The 18,490-nt window shown below is 48.9% G+C and overlaps 1 protein-coding gene across 3 annotated transcripts in view; it reads right to left on the reverse strand.

Moving 5' to 3' along the window:
- Positions 1 to 11,653, reverse strand: part of NRF1 (nuclear respiratory factor 1) — a 128,411-nt gene extending 116,758 nt beyond the window's left edge. Inside the window, exon 1 of one of the 3 annotated variants that reach the window (XM_043499471.1) lies at positions 11,516 to 11,653. The gene's annotated coding sequence lies outside the window, so the exon portion shown is untranslated. The remainder of the gene's footprint in view (positions 1 to 11,515) is intronic. The other 2 variants (XM_038407906.2, XM_043499475.1) reach the window with 2 other exon arrangements.
- Positions 11,654 to 18,490: the final 6,837 nt, after the last annotated feature.

Consider the following 18,490-nt stretch of genomic DNA (forward strand, 5'->3'; position numbering starts at 1 on the left):
ATTTCAGCTCTCTGCTTGTACAGGGATCCAGTTCAAATGTGAGTTTAAGGAGTGGTATTCCACCAGAGTTGAAACTTTCTTTGCTCCTGGAGAACATTTGGCCTTAATCCAGTCAGACCATGGTGATGTACAGTTCAAACTCACCTTAAGTCATTACCCAATTGAGGCTTTACTTGGTTTAAGTATACTGAAATACATATAAGGCTCCCATGAGAGGTCACTAAACATTAGTGTCTCTGTGAAGTAGGACCATATATTTGGTGTGTTGGAATTACTGGTATACAAACTGCAGCGGCAAATAAGAACTCATATTGTATACCTAACCTTTCACACATTATCCCTGTCCCCCAAAAAACCCACTCAAAATAAATATTTCCTATTATAAGGGCATACTCTTACAAACAAACATCACAGGAGCGGATTGTAAACTCCTCATGGAAGAGATGTGTCTTACAGCTTGTCTACATGGAGACACTCAGGAAAGTTAATCCAAATTAGTTTTTAAAGTTCATTAGTTAAACCTTCTGCATAAACTACACTGCATTAAGGCCACTTCAATTCTGAATGAGTGTGTCCACACCCTGGTTTAATGTGATTAAACTAATCCACTTTAAATTAATAACTTCAGTTTATTCAGATTAATTTTCATGTGTGCTCTTATTAATTCATATGCAGGCATAGCTATGGTGCTGCAGAAACATTCAGGGCTTGAAATACGCACTTATCAAGCAAAAAGTGGGCTGAATAGGGCCTGAAACCTGAGAGTTCTTTCACTGAAAGGGAGGAAGAAGGATATGAGGAGCAGAGTATCTGGAACTACACTTCCTTTAAGAGGAAGGGTTGGTGCGCAGAAGACCTCCTGTATGCCCAAGAAGGCAACGGTAGCAGGAGCAGTAGAGGAGCTGGCAAAGAAAGAGGAGACAAAAATTAATTTATAGGGAGCAGAACTGATTTATGCTCCATTCCCATATAAAGATGTTGCAATGTAAATTAAATGTCCATAATTTGGGGGATGTGGCTTTGCAAATGTTTTGACCCAGGTTAGTAGGCACTGGGAAAGTTTTGCAAGCCCCAGAAATCATCACAGAGTTTGATTAATTTAATGAGATGATTATGCAAGACATTGGGAGGGAATAAGATTCCCTTTTGGATTTGACTGTATTTTACTCATTCACTTAAGCTGCAAGGTAGAATGTAAATTAGTATATATTTCTAAATTAGCTAATGGAACTGACGTCCATTGCATTATGCAACCACAATAAAAAACTGTACAATTAAATGAAAGTTAAACATCCAAGTCTCTCGCATCAATTCTTAACTTGGGAGTAAATCAGTTTCTTACCATTTATATACGAGTCACACGCAGCAAGTGAAGTAAATAAATGACCTCTCTGATATACAATCATCACTAGAAGCAAAAGGTTTCAGAGTAGCAGCCGTGTTAGTCTGTATTCGCAAAAAGAAAAAGGAGTACTTGTGGCACCTTAGAGACTAACAAATTTATTTGAGCATAAGCTTTCGTGAACTTCATCGAGTGAGCGGTAGCTCACGAAAGCTTACGCTCAAATAAATGTATTAGTCTCTAAGGTGCCACAAGTACTCCTTTTCTTTTTTAGAAGCAAAAGGTAGATCAATAATCTAAGAAACCATTTTAATGGGAAAGCAGAGCCTCAGAGCCTAGCAGAGCAGAATACACCTCAATGGAGTCTCTGGTCCTTACCGAGGATACACCTGGTTTTACACTTCAGTACACAGATATATACTCCACTGCCCACTGAAGGCAAATTTACTCCTAAGAGAGGGACAAAGTATGAAAATTGGAAATAAAATAAATAGGAAAAGTTGGACTTTTCAATCCTACACAGCAGATGTCCTCATGGAACACACCTCCATCTTTTCAGACCTTACTGGTACAGGGGAAAATTTTATTTTAGGGCTGTCAAGCAATTAAAAAAATTAATTGTGATTAATCACACAATTAAAAAAATTAATTGTGATTAATCGCACTGTTAAACAATAATAGAATACCATTTATTTAAATATTTTTGGATATTTTTTACATTTTCAAATATATTGATTTTCAATTACAACAGAATACAAAGTGTGCAGTGCTTACTTGACATTTATTTGTTTACAAATATTTGCACTGTAAAAAAAAACATTTCAATTCACTTAATACAAGTACTGTAGGTGCAATCTCTTTATGATGGAAGTTGAACTTACAAGTGTAGAATTATGTACAAAAAATAACTGCATTCGAAAATAAAATAATGTAAAACTTTAGAACCTTCTAGTCCATTCAGTCCTACTTCAGACAAACAAGTTTGGTTACAATTTCTAGGAGATAATGCTGCCCACGTCTTCTTTACAATGCCACCTGAAAGTGAGAACAGGCGTTTGCATGGCACTGTTGTAGCAAGATATTTATGTGCCAGACGTGCTAACGATTCATGTCTCTTCATACTTCAACTCTATTCCAGAACACGAGTCCATGCTGATGATGGGTTCTGCTCAATAATGATCCAAAGCAGAGCAGACCAATTCATGTTAATTTTCATCATCTGAGTCAGATGTCACTAGCAGAAGGCTGATTTTATTTTTTTGCAAAAAGAAAAGGAGTACTTGTGGCACCTTAGAGACTAACAAATTTATTTGAGCATAAGCTTTCGTGAGCTACAGCTCACTTCATCGGATGCATCCGATGAAGTGAGCTGTAGCTCACGAAAGCTTATGCTCAAATAAATTTCTTAGGATGCATCCGATGAAGTGAGCTGTAGCTCACGAAAGCTTATGCTCAAATAAATTTGTTAGTCTCTAAGGTGCCACAAGTACTCCTTTTCTTTTTGCGAATACAGACTAACACGGCTGCTACTCTGAAATCTTTATTTTTTTGGTGGTTCAGGTTCTTTAGTTTCCACATCAGAATGTTGCTCTTTTAAGACTTCTGAAAGCATTCTCCACACCTCATCCCTCTCAGATTTTGGAAGGCACTTCAGATTCTTAAACCTTGGGTCGAGTGCTGTATCTATCCTTAGAAATCTCACATTGGTACCTTCTTTGTGTTTTGTCATATCTGTAGTGAAAGCGTTCTTAAAATGAACATGTGCCGAGTCATCATCTGAGACTGCTATAACATGAAATATATGGCAGAATGCAGGTAAAACAGAACAGGATATGTACAATTCTCGCCCAAGGAGTTCAGTCACAAATTTAATTAACACATTTTTTTTTTTAAACGAGCATCATCAGCATGGAAGCATGTCCTCTGGAATGGTGGCCAAAGCAAGAAGGGGCATATGAATGTTTAGCATATCTGCCATGTAAATACCTTGCAATGCAAGGCATACAAAAGTGCCATGCAAATGCTTGTTCTCACTTTCAGGTGACATTGTAAATAAGCAGCAGTCAGCAGTACCTTAAATGTAAACAAACTTGTTTGTCTTAGTCCTACTTCTTGTTCAGCCAATTGCTGTGTTGTGGGCTCTAAAGTTTTACATTGTTTTGGTTTTGAGAGGTTATGTAACCAAAAAAAAAATCTACATTTGTAAATTACACTTTCACAAAAAAGAGATTGCACTGTGTTACCTGTATGCAGTGAATTTAAAAATACTATTTCTTTTATTTATCATTTTACAGTGCAAATATTTGTAATAAAAATAATAATATAAAGTGAACACTGTACACTTTGTAGTCTATGTTGTAATAGAAATCAATATATTTGAAAATGTAGAAAGACATCCAAAAAGATTTAATAAATTTCAATTGGTATTTTATTGTTTAACAATGCAATTAATCGCGATTAATTTTTTTAATCACAGTTAATTTTTTGAGTTAATCACACGAGTTATCTGTAATTAATCAACAGCCCTATTTTATTTGTATTACAGGAGTGACCAGAGACCAAATCTGAATTGGATTCCCGCTCTTCCCACTCCCATTGACCTTGATGCTGTAACAAAAATATAGTCCCTGTTCCAAGCTCATATAAAGTCTGTAAAACAAGAGATATTTCTTAAAGTTTGACAAAAGGCTGCTCCATGGCAGAAAAATTGGTCAGATTTACAGAAAACTAGATCCTTTATAGAAACTATGGGCTATTATGTAGGCATTTATATTTTACTATTAAGTGTTCTTGGCCCAGTACATGAACAGATTACTCCTGGGAGCATTCTGCGCCAAAAAATTAAAATTTTTAGAAATTCTGTGCCAAAAAAAATGTGTGCAAAATTCTGCAAATTTTGTCAAAATAATACTACATAAATTACCAAAATAATTGAAACTGGCATGATTATTTCAAAATACCTGTCAGCAAGTATATCTGTAACGATGAAGTGAGCTGTAGCTCACGAAAGCTTATGCTCTAATAAATTTGTTAGTCTCTAAGGTGCCACAAGTCCTCCTTTTCTTTTTGTAACAATACAGACACATTCAAAAATTCCCCCAGGAGTGTTAAAGAAACCCCTATGATAACCCAGTTCCTGGTTCTCTGCCTCCTTCCCCCTGCCCCAAAGCCCAGCCAGGGGGCCAGACACCCACACACCCCGCAACCCCCCTCCAGCCAATACACCCGAATCCCCTTCCTCCCCCAGAGCCCAGATACCCACCCGCACACCCTCCCCCAAAGCCTAAGAATCCAGAGGGAGAAACAGCCTGACGCTCGGTCCCAGACTTGACAGTTTCCTGCACGTCACCCTCTCTTTCCCTCAGGGCTAGCTGGGAACTGCAGGCACCAAAACCCTCTAGCTCCTTCCTGCTCCCCCTGGCAATGTCTGGGGGGGGGGGGGGGGGAAGAGACACACACGGACCTTTTGTAGTGATAATCAAGGTGGGTCATTTCCAGCAGTTGACAAGAACGTCTGAGGAACAGTGGGGGGTGGAATAAACATGGGGAAATAGTTTTACTTTGTGTAATGACCCATCCACTCCCAGTCTCTATTCAAGCCTAAATTAATTAATTTAGGCTTGAATAGAGACTGGGAGTGGATGGGTCATTACACAAAGTAAAACTATTTCCCCCCCACCCCCGGGCGCTCTCTGCTGGTAATAGCTCACCTTAAGTGATCACGCTCTTGTTACTGTGTGTATGGCAACACCCATTGTTTCATGTTCTCTATGTATATAAATCTCCCCACTGTATTTTCCACCGAATGCATCTGATGAAGTGAGCTGTGGCTCACGAAAGCTTATGCTCACATAAATTTGTTAGTCTCTAAGGTGCCACAAGTACTCCTTTTCTAGTGGCAGCTAGCAGCATGCAGCCCATTTCTGTGGGGGGAAAAGGAAATTCTGCACACACATTAATTTCTGCAAAATTCTGCATTGCTCAGTAGCGCAGAATTCCCCCAGCAGTCTCAGATAAAAAAAATAATAATAAAAAAAAATCCTACAAAACCTCTCTTAAAAATCAAGAACTGGAAACCTTAGTCGTGTTCTTATGGCTGATCTGAGAAACCAGAAAGAGATCACACTCAAAAGGAAACACTAAGCAGGAAAACATTATTTTCTTTTCAAACCTATGCTCAAGTACATAGGTGGAAAACCATATACATGTCCATAACAAAAAAAGTCTTACTGCAAGTTTAAGATCCTATTGCTAAAATATTCAAGGAAAGATACAATCAAAATATCTGTCTTCTGTGACTGAGACACTGAAGTCATAATGACAGGTTTCAGAGTAGCAGCCGCGTTAGTCTGTATTCGCAAAAATCGGAATTTCTGTGAAAATCTTTAGTTATTTTCTCTTAACTGAATGCTACTACAGTACTTAAAACTTGTAAGCTGTCCTTTACTGAATGCTATAAGATGTTGCTATGATATGCATGGGTTTGTTTTAATGCATACAAGATGAAGAGGAACTCGCTGTTAAGAATACATTATTAGCGTACATATGATTAAGTAAGGACCTAGACAAATTGGAGGATTGGGCCAAAAGAAATCTAATGAGGTTCAATAAGGATAAGTGCAGGGTCCTGCACTTAGGATGGAAGAATCCAATGCACCGCTACAGACTAGGGACCGAATGGCTCGGCAGCAGTTCTGCGGAAAAGGACCTAGGGGTGACAGTGGACGAGAAGCTGGATATGAGTCAGCAGTGTGCCCTTGTTGCCAAGAAGGCCAATGGCATTTTGGGATGTATAAGTAGGGGCATAGCGAGCAGATCGAGGGACGTGATCGTTCCCCTCTATTCGACACTGGTGAGGCCTCATCTGGAGTACTGTGTCCAGTTTTGGGCCCCACACTACAAGAAGGATGTGGATAAATTGGAAAGAGTACAGCGAAGGGCAACAAAAATGATTAGGGGTCTAGAGCACATGACTTATGAGGAGAGGCTGAGGGAGCTGGGATTGTTTAGTCTGCAGAAGAGAAGAATGAGGGGGGATTTGATAGCTGCTTTCAACTACCTGAAAGGGGGTTTCAAAGAGGATGGCTCTAGACTGTTCTCAATGGTAGCAGATGACAGAACGAGGAGTAATGGTCTCAAGTTGCAATGGGGGAGGTTTAGATTGGATATTAGGAAAAACTTTTTCACTAAGAGGGTGGTGAAACACTGGAATGCGTTACCTAGGGAGGTGGTAGAATCTCCTTCCTTAGAGGTTTTTAAGGTCAGGCTTGACAAAGCCCTGGCTGGGATGATTTAACTGGGACTTGGTCCTGCTTTGAGCAGGGGGTTGGACTAGATGACCTTCTGGGGTCCCTTCCAACCCTGATATTCTATGATTCTATGATTCTATGATTACACACCTCAAAGAAAATGGCAGATACACAAAGTAAAATGACAGGTTTCAGAGTAGCAGCCGTGTTAGTCTGTATTTGCAAAAAGAAAAGGAGTACTTGTGGCACCTTAGAGACTAACAAATTTACTTGAGCAGAAGCTTTTGCGAGCTACAGCTCACTTCATCAGATGCATCCAATGAAGTAAGCTGTAGCTTACGAAAGCTTATGCTCAAATAAATTTGTTAGTCTCTAAAGTGCCACAAGTACTCCTTTTCTTTTTACAAAGTAAAATAAGCATTTGAACACTTTAGTGGGTTTTGGAACTTTAAACGCACTTAAACTGATATTGTAGAAGTAATAAATGGTTGTGTCAAAGGACATGAGTCATGTTTAATTTTAAAATATAAGCACATGTTCCTCATTTATGTGTTAACTTTAAAAACACAGAAATAGTCCAAAAGAAATATTAGAGGATGAAACATATCCCAGTGAAGTACAGAAGGGTCTATGTACCACTTAAGTTCTTAATACAGAGGGCCTTAACCTGTTCATAGGGCTTTGAGCAGGCCCTCCACAGTGTGATGAATTTCACCCAATATTTGTAGAGAAGCATATAATACAGCAACACAGCTCTGGAAACAACATGAGCTCATGGTATGGAGAGTAAATTAACCTGGTATGGCTGAAAGCCTCTCACTGCTTACATTGCTGTGCAATTTACTGTAACCACTTCTAATTTTAACCAAATATGTGTAACTGCTATTTACTGAACAGCTAATGAAGTTCATCACAGGAAAGCTGAGTAAGCTGCAACAAATATTTGACTCAAATAACTATGGACAAAATAACTATGGGAGTTACAGCAACATAGCTACACCACGGCAGCTGTGATAGTGTAAGCCCATTGTGCAGACACACACTACAGCCAACAGTGGTTCTCAAACTTTTGTACTGGTGACCTCTTTCACGTAGCAAGCCTCTGAGTGCAACCCCCCTTATAAATTAAAAACATTTTTTAATATATTTAACACCATTATAAATGCTGGAGGCAAAGTGGGGTTTGGGATGGAGGCTGACAGCTTGCGACCCCCATGTAATAACCTCACGACCTCCTGAGGGGTCCCAATCCCCAGTTTGAGAACCCCTGCACTACAGCAATGGAAGGGCAAAACCTGCATCCACACTGGAAGCACTTTATTGGTATACAAGGACGGCTCTGCTGGCAAAGTGCTCCTTGTGTAGATCTGGCCTGAGGCCACTTCACATCTGAATGAGAGCATCCACATAGTGGTTTAATAATGTGCTTTCACTTTCACATCTTTAACTAATTCATCTTAACTTTCCTGAGTGACACTGTGTGGATGCTTCCTTCGTGAGATGTGCCTTTGGATGTTCACTTGAAGACTGGTTTTGATTTTGCAGAGTAGCAATATTTTAAACACTCATTCAATACTCCAAGCAAAGACAGGCATACAGAGTACATGGATGCATAAGTTATCTACAGTCAAACGCTTACAAAACATCTGTAGCAAATGAGCAGTGTTTAACAGGAACCCTGCCTCGTTCTCTGTATATCTTGTAAGAATGCAACAGGCCATATATTTCATAAAATGTAAACATTATTCCAATATATGAAGCTACACAGCCTGATGCACATGTTAACATACAATAAGTGAAGCAGGGCTCTCCTTGTCTTGACTTATTCATGATGGATGTATAGAGAGACAAGAGTCCATAGGAGCTCTTGCCTTGTGCACTGCACATATTGTATATATGGCATAAACCGTGGTTTACAGCACTACATGTAGCCATACTTTTTTCCACAAGTTTAGTTACATGGGAAATAGTATATGATCATATAATTAGAGACTACACCACAATGCACACCCACAGTGTTGAGGTTTGAGGGCAAATATACTTTGGTGTTTCCTGACTTGAGAGCATCACTGTAAACCCTTTTCTTTCTCTTTTATTTTTGGTTGGTTTTTATTCCCAACCCTATCCTGGGTTAAATGTAAAACTCTAGTGCATTCAGGAGATGAATTACATCTAGCCTTCAAATGGATTATTTCCCAGCATCAGGCTTTTAAAAGTGAATGTAAAGGTTTTAAAAAATGAGCCATTATAATGCTGGAGCAATATGTTGATGAATTAGAGCACAAGCTGAAGTTATAGCTGATGTAAAGGTGAATACAATCAGTCATGAGATCAGATAATAAATATTTGGTATAAGCAAACCACTAAAAACACACATGATTGCAGTCACCATAATACCTAAAATATTCTCACTGAACTGAAAACCTAGCAGGAGAAGTGATCAGACAATTCTGGTTGGAATAGCAGTAAGACTGCTGTATTAAAATAAAAAAAAGAACTGTAAGCGCTGCCCCGAGTAAATCAGAGTCAATAGTCAAGAATTGATGATGTGGCCATAATGAGTGAAAAAAGGAGCAAAGGAGATTACAAGATTAGTATGTCCAAAGGTGCATCTCCCTACATACTGAAAGTGAAATTACTAGTAGTTATAATAAAAAAATCAGGGACCCTGCATGAATGAAGGAAGGAAGTATTTTGAGTCTAATACTCTTGTCTTATAACGAAAGACTTAAATTCCCCCTTTGAATACATTATACAAGAATCACAGGTTTCAGAGTAGCAGCCGTGTTAGTCTGTATTCGCAAAAAGAAAAGGAGTACTTGTGGCACCTTAGAGACTAACAAATTTATTAGAGCATAAGCTTTCGTGAGCTACAGCTCACTTCATCGGATGCATTCGATGAAGTGAGCTGTAGCTCACGAAAGCTTATGCTCTAATAAATTTGTTAGTCTCTAAGGTGCCACAAGTACTCCTTTTCTTTTTGATTATACAAGAAAATTCTGGTTGAATGATTTAGGCTGTATTTTGTCCCACAAACCATACAGTGGCTCCAAAACAAGATCTTGGCCACAAAATACTCACATGCACCCTCTTTACAAAAAGAAAACCTGAGTTACTGGATCCACCTTCCTAATTTCCAAAAGTGGGAAAGGACTAGACCTACCCGCAAAGCAATCAGTACTGAGGAGCAAACAGATTACTGCACTAGCTAATACTAGATATGGGGCAGGGGGCTGGAAAAGGTAAACACACCTCCTCATACGTAAGGGCTATTGCATTCCCCACTATCAGCCACTCTTTCTGAGTGCATTGGGGATCCTGTCTCGTCACACGGATGCAATACATGCTTTTGCCCGCTTCTGAACCCAACCATCCTTTCTCCATTCCTTGGAAGGGGAAGAGTCAGAGCCCAGACCTTCCCCATGATTCACTCCAAAGAACAGCAGAACTTGCTCAAGATGGGGAAAAAGAAAGATCCTTCAGGTGTCACCTCACATATACAGCAGTGGTTAAGGGCCAGGAGCATAAGTCCTCAACTCGCCCTCTAATGCCAGCTCGCTTCTTGAAGGAAGGAGTAAGTCCCTCCACACTCACTCCTTCCCCTTCCCCATTAGCTATTAGCACCCTTCTCCCATGGGGGCAGAAAGGAGAAACACCTTCCAGCGCTCTTCCCTGGATTGCCAGGGTGTCAATCACATCCCACTGGAATGGGGAACAACCCCCTTAATTTTCCCCATCCCAGAACTGGGGGGCCAGGCAAGGATCCTGCTCCCCAGAGGGGTGGCAGATCAGCCCCTCTCCCCACCCCTGGATAGAAGGGGGGGTCACAGGCAGGGATCCTGCTTCCCAGCGGGTGGCAGATGGGCCCCTCTCCCCACCCCGGATAGAAGGGGGGGGTCACAGGCAGGGATCCTGCTCCCCAGAGGGGTGGCAGATCAGCCCCTCTCCCCACCCCAGATAGAAGGGGGGGGTCACAGGCAAGGATCCTGCTCCCCAGAGGGGTGGCAGATCAGCCCCTCTCCCCACCCCAGATAGAAGGGGGGGGTCACAGGCAAGGATCCTGCTCCCCAGAGGGGTGGCAGATCAGCCCCTCTCCCCACCCCAGATAGAAGGGGGGGGGTCACAGGCAAGGATCCTGCTCCCCAGAGGGGTGGCAGATCAGCCCCTCTCCCCACCCCAGATAGAAGGGGGGGTCACAGGCAAGGATCCTGCTCCCCAGAGGGGTGGCAGATCAGCCCCTCTCCCCACCCCGGATAGAAGGGGGGGGTCACAGGCAGGGATCCTGCTCCCCAGAGGGTGCAGCTTCAGCCCCCTCTCCCCACCCCAGATAGAAGGGGGGTGGGGTCACAGGCAAGGATCTGCTCACCAGAGGGGTGGCAGATCAGCCCCTCTCCCCACCCCGGATAGAAGGGGGGGGTCACAGGCAGGGATCCTGCTCCCCAGAGGGGTGGCAGATCAGCCCCTCTCCCCACCCCAGATAGAAGGGGGGGGTCACAGGCAGGGATCCTGCTCCCTAGCAGGGGGGGCGAGCAGCCCCCTCCCCGGCTGGGGATGCACCGGAGATTGGGCAGACCCCCCCCCCCTTCCCTCGCCTCCCGGCAGCAGCGCCCAGCTCACCCCACGGTGGGGGGGGGGAGCGCGAAGGATCCCGCCCGCGCCTTTCCCTCAGCCCACCCCTCCCGCAGCCGAGCGCGGGGAGACCACCCCGGGGCAGGGGGGCCCAGCCCCCCCCCGCCGCCGCCTCCCCAGCCCGGGCCTAGCGCGGCCTGCGCCTCCCCGAGGCGGGAGTTGGGCCGGGCCGGGGGAGGCCGAGCCGGCAGCGCGGGCTCCGGAGCGGGGTGCCTGGGCAGCCGGCGGGGGCCCCGCGTTGCTGCGGCTGCGCCGGGGCTGGAGGAGCTGGGAGATTGCGCGGTAGGACACTCACCTCAGAGCGGCTGCGCTGCAGCGGGCCTGCGCCGTGGAGCCACTGCCAGGCGGCGGCCGGGGAGGGAGCCGAGCGGGGACACGGCGCGGCTCGCCCTGAGCCGCCGCAATGGCGAGCGAGCGAGAGGCGGGCACCAGCAGCAGCAGCAGGAGGAGGCCGAGGACGCGTGACGTCACGGGCCGGCGCCGCCGCCATGATGAGGAGGGCACGGCCCAGCGCGGCATTAGGAGGGATCGGGGGGGAGGGGGCCGCCCGGCGCCATGTTTGGGAGGTCGGGGGCTGACAGTGAAAGGGGAGAATTAAGGGGGCGCTGGGCGCCATGTTTGGGAGGTCGGGGGGCCGGTCGCGATGAGAATAGGGGGGAAAGGAGCGCCATCTTAGGCAGGTCAAGCCCCCACCTTGATAAGCGGGGGAAAGGGGAGCTGGACCCTATGCGAAGCCCACGGAAATCAGTAGAAAGAGACCTGTGGATTTCAAAGGGCTTGGGCTCAAGCTTCACAGTGAGAAGGGCAGAGCAGGGGCCCTGCTGTGAGGGGTATGGACCATTGGGTGCTGTGATAGAGGGGTATGGACCATTGGGTGCTGGGGTGGAGGAGAGGTATGGACCATTGGGTGCTGTGATAGAGAGATATGGACCATTGGGTGCTGGGGTGGAGGAGAGGCATGGACCATTGGGTGCTGTGATAGAGGGGTATGGACCATTGGGTGCTGGGGTGGAGGAGAGGTATGGACCATTGGGTGCTGTGATAGAGAGCTATGGACCATTGGGTGCTGGGGTGGAGGAGAGGCATGGACCATTGGGTGCTGTGATAGAGGGGTATGGACCATTGGGTGCTGGGGTGGAGGAGAGGCATGGACCATTGGGTGCTGTGATAGAGGGGTATGGACCATTGGGTGCTGGGGTGGAGGAGAGGCATGGACCATTGGGTGCTGTGATAGAGGGGTATGGTCCATTGGGTGCTGGGGTGGAGGAGAGGCATGGACCATTGGGTGCTGTGATAGAGGGGTATGGACCATTGGGTGCTGGGGTGGAGGAGAGGCATGGACCATTGGGTGCTGTGATAGAGGGGTATGGACCATTGGGTGCTGGGGTGGAGGAGAGGCATGGACCATTGGGTGCTGTGATAGAGGGGTATGGACCATTGGGTGCTGGGGTGGAGGAGAGGCATGGACCATTGGGTGCTGTGATAGAGGGTATGGCCCATTGGGTGCTGGGGTGGAGGAGAGGCATGGACCATTGGGTGCTGTGATAGAGGGGTATGGACCATTGGGTGCTGGGGTGGAGGAGAGGCATGGACCATTGGGTGCTGTGATAGAGGGGTATGGACCATTGGGTGCTGGGGTGGAGGAGAGGCATGGACCATTGGGTGCTGTGAGAGAGGGGTATGGACCATTGGGTGCTGGGGTGGAGGAGAGGCATGGACCATTGGGTGCTGTGATAGAGGGGTATGGACCATTGGGTGCTGGGGTGGAGGAGAGGCATGGACCATTGGGTGCTGTGATAGAGGGGTATGGACCATTGGGTGCTGGGGTGGAGGAGAGGCATGGACCATTGGGTGCTGTGATAGAGAGGTATGGACCATTGGGTGCTGGGTGGAGGAGAGGCATGGACCATTGGGTGCTGTGATAGAGGGGTATGGACCATTGGGTGCTGGGGTGGAGGAGAGGCATGGACCATTGGGTGCTGTGATAGAGAGGTATGGACCATTGGGTGCTGGGGTGGAGGAGAGGCATGGACCATTGGGTGCTGTGATAGAGGGGTATGGACCATTGGTTGCTGGGGTGGAGGAGAGGCATGGACCATTGGGTGCTGTGATAGAGGGGATGGACCATTGGGTGCTGGGGTGGAGGAGAGGCATGGACCATTGGGTGCTGTGATAGAGGCGTATGGACCATTGGGTGCTGGGGGTGGAGGAGAGGTATGGACCATTGGGTGCTGTGATAGAGAGATATGGACCATTGGGTGCTGGGGTGGAGGAGAGGCATGGACCATTGGGTGCTGTGATAGAGGGGTATGGACCATTGGGTGCTGGGGTGGAGGAGAGGTATGGACCATTGGGTGCTGTGATAGAGAGATATGGACCATTGGGTGCTGGGGTGGAGGAGAGGCATGGACCATTGGGTGCTGTGATAGAGGGGTATGGACCATTGGGTGCTGGGGTGGAGGAGAGGCATGGACCATTGGGTGCTGTGATAGAGGGGTATGGACCATTGGGTTGCTGGGGTGGAGGAGAGGCATGGACCATTGGGTGCTGTGATAGAGGGGTATGGACCATTGGGTGCTGGGGGTGGAGGAGAGGCATGGACCATTGGGTGCTGTGATAGAGGGGTATGGACCATTGGGTGCTGGGGTGGAGGAGAGGCATGGACCATTGGGTGCTGTGATAGAGGGGTATGGACCATTGGGTGCTGGGGTGGAGGAGAGGCATGGACCATTGGGTGCTGTGATAGAGGGGTATGGACCATTGGGTGCTGGGGTGGAGGAGAGGCATGGACCATTGGGTGCTGTGATAGAGAGGTATGGTCCATTGGGTGCTGGGGTGGAGGAGAGGCATGGACCATTGGGTGCTGTGATAGAGGGGTATGGACCATTGGGTGCTGGGGTGGAGGAGAGGCATGGACCATTGGGTGCTGTGATAGAGGGGTATGGACCATTGGGTGCTGGGGTGGAGGAGAGGCATGGACCATTGGGTGCTGTGATAGAGGGGTATGGACCATTGGGTGCTGGGGTGGAGGAGAGGTATGGACCATTGGGTGCTGTGATAGAGAGATATGGACCATTGGGTGCTGGGGTGGAGGAGAGGCATGGACCATTGGGTGCTGTGATAGAGGGGTATGGACCATTGGGTGATGGGGTGGAGGAGAGGTATGGACCATTGGGTGCTGTGATAGAGAGATATGGACCATTGGGTGCTGGGGTGGAGGAGAGGCATGGACCATGGGGTGCTGTGATAGAGGGGTATGGACCATTGGGTGCTGGGGTGGAGGAGAGGCATGGACCATTGGGTGCTGTGATAGAGGGGTATGGACCATTGGGTGCTGGGGTGGAGGAGAGGCATGGACCATTGGGTGCTGTGATAGAGGGGTATGGACCATTGGGTGCTGGGGTGGAGGAGAGGCATGGACCAATGGGTGCTGTGATAGAGGGGTATGGACCATTGGGTGCTGGGGTGGAGGAGAGGCATGGACCATTGGGTGCTGTGATAGAGGGGTATGGACCATTGGGTGCTGGGGTGGAGGAGAGGCATGGACCATTGGGTGCTGTGATAGAGGGGTATGGACCATTGGGTGCTGGGGGGGAGGAGAGGCATGGACCATTGGGTGCTGTGATAGAGAGGTATGGTCCATTGGGTGCTGGGGTGGAGGAGAGGCATGGACCATTGGGTGCTGTGATAGATGGGTATGGACCATTGGGTGCTGGGGTGGAGGAGAGGCATGGACCATTGGGTGCTGTGATAGAGGGTATGGACCATTGGGTGCTGGGGTGGAGGAGAGGCATGGACCATTGGGGTGCTGTGATAGAGGGGTATGGACCATTGGGTGCTGGGGGTGGAGGAGAGGCATGGACCATTGGGTGCTGTGATAGAGGGGTATGGACCATGGGTGCTGGGGTGGAGGAGAGGCATGGACCATTGGGTGCTGTGATAGAGGGGTATGGACCATTGGGTGCTGGGGTGGAGGAGAGGCATGGACCATTGGGTGCTGTGATAGAGGGGTATGGACCATTGGGTGCTGGGTTGGAGGAGAGGCATGGACCATTGGGTGCTGTGATAGAGAGGTATGGTCCATTGGGTGCTGGGGTGGAGGAGAGGCATGGACCATTGGGTGCTGTGATAGAGGGGTATGGACCATTGGGTGCTGGGGTGGAGGAGAGGCATGGACCATTGGGTGCTGTGATAGAGGGGTATGGACCATTGGGTGCTGGGGTGGAGGAGAGGCATGGACCATTGGGTGCTGTGATAGAGGGGTATGGACCATTGGGTGCTGGGGTGGAGGAGAGGCATGGACCATTGGGTGCTGTGATAGAGGGGTATGGACCATTGGGTGCTGGGGGTGGAGGAGAGGCATGGACCATTGGGTGCTGTGATAGAGGGGTATGGACCATTGGGTGCTGGGGTGGAGGAGAGGCATGGACCATTGGGTGCTGTGATAGAGAGGTATGGTCCATTGGGTGCTGGGGTGGAGGAGAGGCATGGACCATTGGGTGCTGTGATAGAGGGGTATGGACCATTGGGTGCTGGGGTGGAGGAGAGGCATGGACCATTGGGGTGCTGTGATAGAGGGGTATGGACCATTGGGTGCTGGGGTGGAGGAGAGGCATGGACCATTGGGTGCTGTGATAGAGGGGTATGGACCATTGGGTGCTGGGGTGGAGGAGAGGCATGGACCATTGGGTGCTGTGATAGAGGGGTATGGACCATTGGGTGCTGGGGTGGAGGAGAGGCATGGACCATTGGGTGCTGTGATAGAGGGGTATGGACCATTGGGTGCTGTGATAGAGGGGTATGGACCATTGGGTGCTGGGGTGGAGGAGAGGCATGGACCATTGGGTGCTGTGATAGAGGGGTATGGTCCATTGGGTGCTGGGGTGGAGGAGAGGCATGGACCATTGGGTGCTGTGATAGAGGGGTTATGGACCCATTGGGTGCTGGGGTGGAGGAGAGGCATGGACCATTGGGTGCTGTGATAGAGGGGTATGGACCATTGGGTGCTGGGGTGGAGGAGAGGCATGGACCATTGGGTGCTGTGATAGAGGGGTATGGACCATTGGGTGCTGGGGTGGAGGAGAGGTATGGACCATTGGGTGCTGTGATAGAGAGATATGGACCATTGGGTGCTGGGGTGGAGGAGAGGCATGGACCATTGGGTGCTGTGATAGAGGGGTATGGACCATTGGGTGCTGGGGTGGAGGAGAGGTATGGACCATTGGGTGCTGTGATAGAGAGATATGGACCATTGGGTGCTGGGGTGGAGGAGAGGCATGGACCATTGGGTGCTGTGATAGAGGGGTATGGACCATTGGGTGCTGGGGTGGAGGAGAGGCATGGACCATTGGGTGCTGTGATAGAGGGGTATGGACCATTGGGTGCTGGGGTGGAGGAGAGGCATGGACCATTGGGTGCTGTGATAGAGGGGTATGGACCATTGGGTGCTGGGGTGGAGGAGAGGCATGGACCATTGGGTGCTGTGATAGAGGGGTATGGACCATTGGGTGCTGGGGTGGAGGAGAGGCATGGACCATTGGGTGCTGTGATAGAGGGGTATGGACCATTGGGTGCTGGGGTGGAGGAGAGGCATGGACCATTGGGTGCTGTGATAGAGGGGTATGGACCATTGGGTGCTGGGGTGGAGGAGAGGCATGGACCATTGGGTGCTGTGATAGAGAGGTATGGTCCATGGGTGCTGGGGTGGAGGAGAGGCATGGACCATTGGGTGCTGTGATAGAGGGGTATGGACCATTGGGTGCTGGGGTGGAGGAGAGGCATGGACCATTGGGTGCTGTTGATAGAGGGGGTATGGACATTGGGTGCTGGGGTGGAGGAGAGGCATGGACCATTGGGTGCTGTGATAGAGGGGTATGGACCATGGGTGCTGGGGTGGAGGAGAGGTATGGACCATTGGGTGCTGTGATAGAGAGATATGGACCATTGGGTGCTGGGGTGGAGGAGAGGCATGGACCATTGGGTGCTGTGATAGAGGGATATGGACCATTGGGTGCTGGGGTGGAGGAGAGGTATGGACCATTGGGTGCTGTGATAGAGAGATATGGACCATTGGGTGCTGGGGTGGAGGAGAGGCATGGACCATTGGGTGCTGTGATAGAGGGTATGGACCATTGGGTGCTGGGGTGGAGGAGAGGCATGGACCATTGGGTGCTGTGATAGAGGGGTATGTACCATTGGGTGCTGGGGTGGAGGAGAGGCATGGACCATTGGGTGCTGTGATAGAGGGGTATGGACCATTGGGTGCTGGGGTGGAGGAGAGGCATGGACCATTGGGTGCTGTGATAGAGGGGTATGGACCATTGGGTGCTGGGGTGGAGGAGAGGCATGGACCATTGGGTGCTGTGATAGAGGGGTATGGACCATTGGGTGCTGGGGTGGAGGAGGAGAGGCATGGACCATTGGGTGCTGTGATAGAGGGGTATGGACCATTGGGTGCTGGGGTGGAGGAGAGGCATGGACCATTGGGTGCTGTGATAGAGGGTATGGACCATTGGGTGCTGGGGTGGAGGAGAGGCATGGACCATTGGGTGCTGTGATAGAGGGGTATGGACCATTGGGTGCTGGGGTGGAGGAGAGGCATGGACCATTGGGTGCTGTGATAGAGGGGTATGGACCATTGGGTGCTGGGGTGGAGGAGAGGCATGGACCATTGGGTGCTGTGATAGAGGGGTATGGACCATTGGGTGCTGGGGTGGAGGAGAGGCATGGACCATTGGGTGCTGTGATAGAGGGGTATGGACCATTGGGTGCTGGGGTGGAGGAGAGGCATGGACCATTGGGTGCTGTGATAGAGGGGTATGGACCATTGGGTGCTGGGGTGGAGGAGAGGCATGGACCATTGGGTGCTGTGATAGAGGGGTATGGACCATTGGGTGCTGGGGTGGAGGAGAGGCATGGACCATTGGGTGCTGGGGTGGAGGAGAGGCATGGACCATTGGGTGCTGTGATAGAGGGGTATGGACCATTGGGTGCTGGGGTGGAGGAGAGGCATGGACCATTGGGTGCTGTGATAGAGGGGTATGGACCATTGGGTGCTGGGGTGGAGGAGAGGCATGGACCATTGGGTGCTGTGATAGAGGGGTATGGACCATTGGGTGCTGGGGTGGAGGAGAGGCATGGACCATTGGGTGCTGTGATAGAGGGGTATGGACCATTGGGTGCTGGGGTGGAGGAGAGGCATGGACCATTGGGTGCTGTGATAGAGGGGTATGGACCATTGGGTGCTGGGGTGGAGGAGAGGCATGGACCA

The sequence above is a fragment of the Dermochelys coriacea genome, chromosome 1, assembly GCF_009764565.3.
Source record: "Dermochelys coriacea isolate rDerCor1 chromosome 1, rDerCor1.pri.v4, whole genome shotgun sequence".
NCBI classification, from domain to species: Eukaryota; Metazoa; Chordata; order Testudines; family Dermochelyidae; genus Dermochelys; species Dermochelys coriacea.